We start from the raw sequence: 6,070 nt of genomic DNA, 5'->3' as shown, positions 1-6,070 counted from the left end.
AAAGCCATAACCACAACCTTTTCCGAACTATAATTGTTTTCCTAGTTCAACCCCCACCACAAGCACAATCTTTTCCTGAAACCTGTATTTACTGAATCTGCCACGTGCTGCCATTTCGCAGAATCCACATGGCCGACACTCTCGATCCCGATGATTCTTTCTCCCTGTGAACTGCACGAGCTTCAAACTGTAGCTCGAAGCAATGAAAGTCTCCACTGAAGGTTTACATTGCTCCCACTGCTGCCAGTAACAGCTCTGCATCCGTGGCAGGCAGGACGCTGCCGGTCTGTGGGTGACGTGGTCTATATGAAGGGTTGGAGCCTGCTCATCCAAGATATGATGTATAGCCGACTCTCTTTTGTTCTACAAATCCTGTGTAATGCTCCACAGGGACAGAGTATGGAGTAAAAAGAGAGGCTTTAACTGCACAGATTCACTGCACTTATCAGAGGAACATTCATATAAGGAATACATTTCTACTATGCCTATTTAATTGATGTATTTTACAATGTTTGACAGAATAAACAATATTTAGTACAGATTGAAGATGTTGAAATGCAAACGTAAAGCAAAAGAAGGGCGTGGGGGGAGAGAAAGATGACAATGGAGGTTGAAAGCCAGGATACAAGACAGAGAGGGAGAGTAAGCAGGTCTGCAGGGACAAACAATACCCAGTAATGGTGCATATTGTCTCTGTTGTCACCGAGTGCGGCAGTTTGATGCATTGCATTGCTGGACCAAAGACAATTCTGCGAATGTGGACAAGCCGGCGTATCTGCATATCGATTATTTGTGGCTGCCATAAATATGGTTTAATGGAACTGTCAGTGTGTGCCACTGCACATAAACTGAGCCGAGGGCTCGGCTGCAGCTGGAAGCTGCTGGCAAACAACACTGGCCACATCTGCATCCAAGTGGAGAACAGGGGAAGGGGTAGAAAGGAGGAACCTTTACTGACTCGTGATTTTTACCATTTTAATTTCAACAACTTGAGTTTTAAAATGTATCTCTGAACAGTTTTTTAACATTGGTTTTGTTATTGATCACAAAAGCATCAGGCCTTACAGTTACAAAGTAGATGGACACAATAACAGCAACACATTCAACTGTGTTTGAAAAATCCAACACAAAAGGCCCAAAATGAACATGGAACCGAGGACTAGGCTAAGATAAGATTTTCAGAAATTGTTAAATTACTCAAATATTAAAACGTTTTTGAGGGTTTGAAAACTGGACCTGAGGGATTTCCTCTCAACCAGCTGAGCTAACCCACATGTAGCTGTCCTCCATCAGCCGCAAGTTTGGTTCAGACGCACGCAATTTTGCTATGATGACACACACACACACACACACAGTGAAAATAATACAATGGGATTATCTGCTGCTTCATTTGACTAGATTTGACATCACATTTCTGTCAGAAGTTCTTATCCAACAACAGCTGAGGACACCCCCTCACTACCCGAAGGACGCCCTGTCACTAAGTTTACCAGTTCACTGCAGCTGAAGTTGATGGTACCAGTGTTTATATAGTTTTTACACCATATAGCTCATTAAGTCCTACAGTGACTCCCTCTATACTTGTGTGTACTGTATCTAATATAACTAGAGTGGAAAGACTTGTGTTTCCATTCTGACAAACATGCTGCTCTGATGTCGGCTGTTAAGTTGCTCACTAATTAGATTTACTCCTTTGACGTTAAACATCCTAGTTTCCCTGCTGAAACCAGATTCTCTGCACACGAGCATGTTTAAACAGTCACCGTGCAAACTTCAGTTAAAACCAGGACACTTCGCCATGTAAGGAGAATGTGCATCATCAGGGGGCCATAAAGGGCAAGGTGAAGAAATGAGAGGAAGCATTAGTCTTTATTCATCCTGTCTCCCTCCATCCCTCCGTCAGCAGGCAGCTCCCCTCCGTCCCCCAGGGTCTCTTCAAGGCCTCCATTTATCCACCGAGCCATAAATTCTCAGTACAGTGGCAGGAGGCACGGCTGGAAGGATGCCGCTTCTTTTGAATAAAGGCTTCATGTAAACAGATGTAAACTACAAGCAAAACCTCCTTCAGACACTACTGTAGTACTATAATATACTATAATGTTAGCCAGTATACCATAGTACAATATTAATTTGTGATAGTGCTACATGTTGTAGAAGGGTCAAGCTCCATTAAATGCTGACGCCTACATGTTCCATAACTCCACACAACAGCACCTCTTATCTGACTCTGTCTGCCTAATATAAATATCCACCTCCTTGTAGACACAGAGTAAGAAGATGTGCAATGTAGTGGAGCTCAAAATGATGTGCAAACACAACATTATAAGTCAAATCAGTGGTGTTCCCCTTTAAAACATTTGAAATTTGCAATCACATTTGCCTTGACAATATTAATACATTCTTGAACATGTAGCATTGACTGGAGTACTGTGCGGAGTTGGGAGTAACATGAAAACGTAAGGAAGCTTCATATAAATCTAATGAGTCGAGTGGAAATGCTTCACTAGGAGAGCTGCTGCCTCTGATAGGAGTAACTAAAGGCTCGAGGAATCGGCTGCAGAATGAAGCTTCTCTCGATTGTCCTAAAATTAAAACAGGAGATAAGAATTTTGACTCAAGGATAAAAATAAAGATGCCTCCCTTCCAGAAATTATCTCATTGGACGAGTATGACTCGCAGCATATCAATGTGCACACACACACAAAACCTCCCAAAATACATATGAGCGAGCATACACAAACACCGACCACTTCCAGAATGCACAGATGCAGAAGTAAAAAAAATATAAAAGGAACACAAAAAAAAAAGCTTGTTGTCAATGGAGCCGAGCTACAGGGACGACGATGAAGAGGGGAGTGAGAAGAGATGGCTCATCGTGGCTGGAAGGAAAACAGGACCAGATTATGCAGCTAATCACCTTCGTGCATTTTGGGGATTCAGTGTGAAAATTTAATTATTTGTGATGATGAAATACACACAACGTTGTAGAACTTCCTCAGAAACAGAATAGCTGATGGGAAAACTCATCTACAAGACCCATCTGAGATTCAATGCTTTGGTCGTTTGAATCCATGGATCCATTTGTAACCAGTGACGTAACTTATTCAGATTTTTCTAAACTGTGACAAAAGACACTAATGTCTTTATACATATTGATCATAACCTGAATCAGGTTTATTCCCAAGTAGGATTTCAACTTACAAGGAAATCAAGTCAAAAATAAAGGATAAAGCAAATCCAGGACCAAGTGATGTGGTGCAAAACTATACAATAATATACTTTACAAATTAAAATTATTTTGAGTAAAGAATAAATAGAAAAGACTTTGGAAGAATCTTTGGTGATAAAACACCCCCCCTGGTGGTCATAGAGACAACACCAGCCAAGCAGCTGTGAACAGACGTGGGGAAAATCTGCCTGATTGTGAGCAGATCAAATCATCACTGATGCATCTGATCGACTTAGTGCTCGGACCATGGAGAGTTTTATATCCAGCACACAGCCTCGGCTCAGGTGAGAATAGCGAAGGGGAAACCTGCTGCCTGTAAAGCTCTGAGAGACAAGAGCCAGGGTTTCAATTCTGAACAGTCAGCATCAGCAGGAGACTTTGTTACTGATGAAGAAAAGATGGGATTGAAGGATGTTATTGTAAGAAATGCAGGCTCGTCAAAAGCATCAGTGGTGAAATAATACACAACTAACCGTACCCCACAAATAAGGTGCAGCTCCGACCAAATTAAAAGAACACAAGTTCAAGAGGTTTGCATTAGGTAATTACTAGAGCTACTAATAAATGATGCTTGAGGAGAATATTTAATGATAATGTGCTTTTTAAATCATTAAAGAAAATACCTTCAATCCGTATAAAAGCAGGAAATAGTGATTTCAATCAAGCTGCTCTAGAATAAATCTAACGGCCCAAAGTATGTAAATGTAAAAAAGTAGAGACAAACTTCCCAGTGATCAATACGTCCAGTCACCAGGATCAGAAAACCAAAGCCTGTGAATCATCTGACAGTCGTGTTCGAGCTCTCGTGTGTAAATCAAAGTCATCAGATCTTCATGCTTCATTCAGCAGAGAGATGCTCTGCTGCTGTCGTCTGCTGATTCAACTGCAACCACATTACTCTCCTGCTTATTAAGGTTTACTGAGTGTGTGTGTGTGTGTGTGTGTGCATGCTTGTTGAACACAGCAATTTGTTTGTCTATGTTTCTCATTTAGTGTTAAATATCTCCACCCAGACAAGATCACTAAAACAACTAGAAATGCTCAAACAAGCACACTGGGCCAATAGGTGACATATTTTATATACAGTGTATTGTCATGACACAAATCTGAAACAGGGTTTGGCTTTTGTATAACAAAATAAAAGGTGTATGAGAACATTATTTACATGTATCCTAATCTAATTAGTCATTTAAACGTGTTTACTATATCTGTGGGGTCCAAAAACCGAGCATCTGACAGCTTTGCGGGAACCAGGATGCTGGACCGCATGTTTAGAGCTTTTTGAGGGTCGGGGGGGCGAGGAAATGCATTACGCCAATGTCAGGTCCCCACCAGAATGAGTGAACTAGAATGTGTGTACAGTATGTAGGTTAATGGCCTTCATTGTGTTTCTGTTTTTCAGTGAGAGGAGCTCCTCTCATTAGGAGCCTTTTAAAAAGCTAATAGGCTGAGCCAGGAAAGGTCAGGGAGCTCAGCAGGATGCAGACTAATGATCCCGGACGAGACACTCGGCTTTAACCTTTAGTCCCAACACAATTTGGTTCCTGAGCTTCAGTTCCAGTCTCTACAGGTTTCAAAAAGACACATCATGTTTTCCTCTCATCGGAAAATGAATGAGACAATGAGCGTCAGGGATTTTAGAGTCGGTCTCAGGGTGGTTGTTTTTTTCATTGTTCCTGTGCAGCGATCTCATCTCATCTTCTCTCAGACACAGATTTAATGTGCAGCTGTTTGCAAGGAGGACAAGAAGACTCGTGTAAATACGAGTAATTTGATTGAGTCAGCAGCACAAGGCAAAGTGTGGATTAATTGCTGGGGTGAATGTAACATGGACACTGAAGAAGTGAGGAATTGCACGACAGCTGCAGACTTACTGAATCAACGCTGAAATGAAAAATTTACTGGATTTTATTTATTTTTTCAAGGACAAAGGACCAAGAAGAAACACGACAAAGAAACTATAACTTCCGATGCTCTTAGGATCAAGTTTAAGACACTAACTGGATTTTAAGACAAAATATGTTTGAAGCATTTCCACATCAAGCGTATTCTGCAGAAATACACATTTATATGCATTTATCTTCTTACATTTACCAACTGAACATGTTGTTTATGTCTGTTCATTTACAGCTGAGCATTACACGTGACCCAGTGCTGGACAAGAAATTTAACTAGAATATATGTTTATATTCTTGCTCATATTTTATTTGTTAGATTACATTAAAAGGCTTATTGCTCCATAAAATAAACTAAAACAGAAAAAAGCTGATGTGTTGAAAGGTTATCTAAGTACTAGTGTCAGGTCGTGGCTGCATGAAGAAGAATCACAAGACTCAAATTGAGACAATAAAACATTCATGATAAATTTATTACCCAAACAAAAACTGCATTTGTCATGACTTACATACGACTGTAATGTTCATTACGTTTGAATATTTAAATGTTTCAACCTTAATCAGAACAATATTATTACGCAAAACAACAAAAGATTCATTATATCACGAGCATCTTGATGGCCTCTGAGAAAATGATAAAACACTTGACCCAAACAAAAAGTGTTTTTATAACAAACAACACTGACAAACTTATTCACTGTTAAAGAACAACCCTTAATTTCCTGTATTTTGTTTGCAACAAATACAGCAACTACAAACTAACAGAGCTCAACATATTCTAGGTTTAAATAATCTAGATGATTAAAATGACATGAAAAGTAACTTCTTATAAAACATATGTTAACACTTCCTTCAGGTCAGTGATAGTTATTAGATTATGCTGTAAATAAGGCTTCCTTTGTGTTTGGACTCATTCAGGTCGTTGGAAGTTGGTTTCAGATTAGTG

The sequence above is a fragment of the Limanda limanda genome, chromosome 9, assembly GCF_963576545.1.
Source record: "Limanda limanda chromosome 9, fLimLim1.1, whole genome shotgun sequence".
NCBI lineage: Eukaryota > Metazoa > Chordata > Actinopteri > Pleuronectiformes > Pleuronectidae > Limanda > Limanda limanda.
This window is presented reverse-complemented; position numbering follows the sequence as displayed.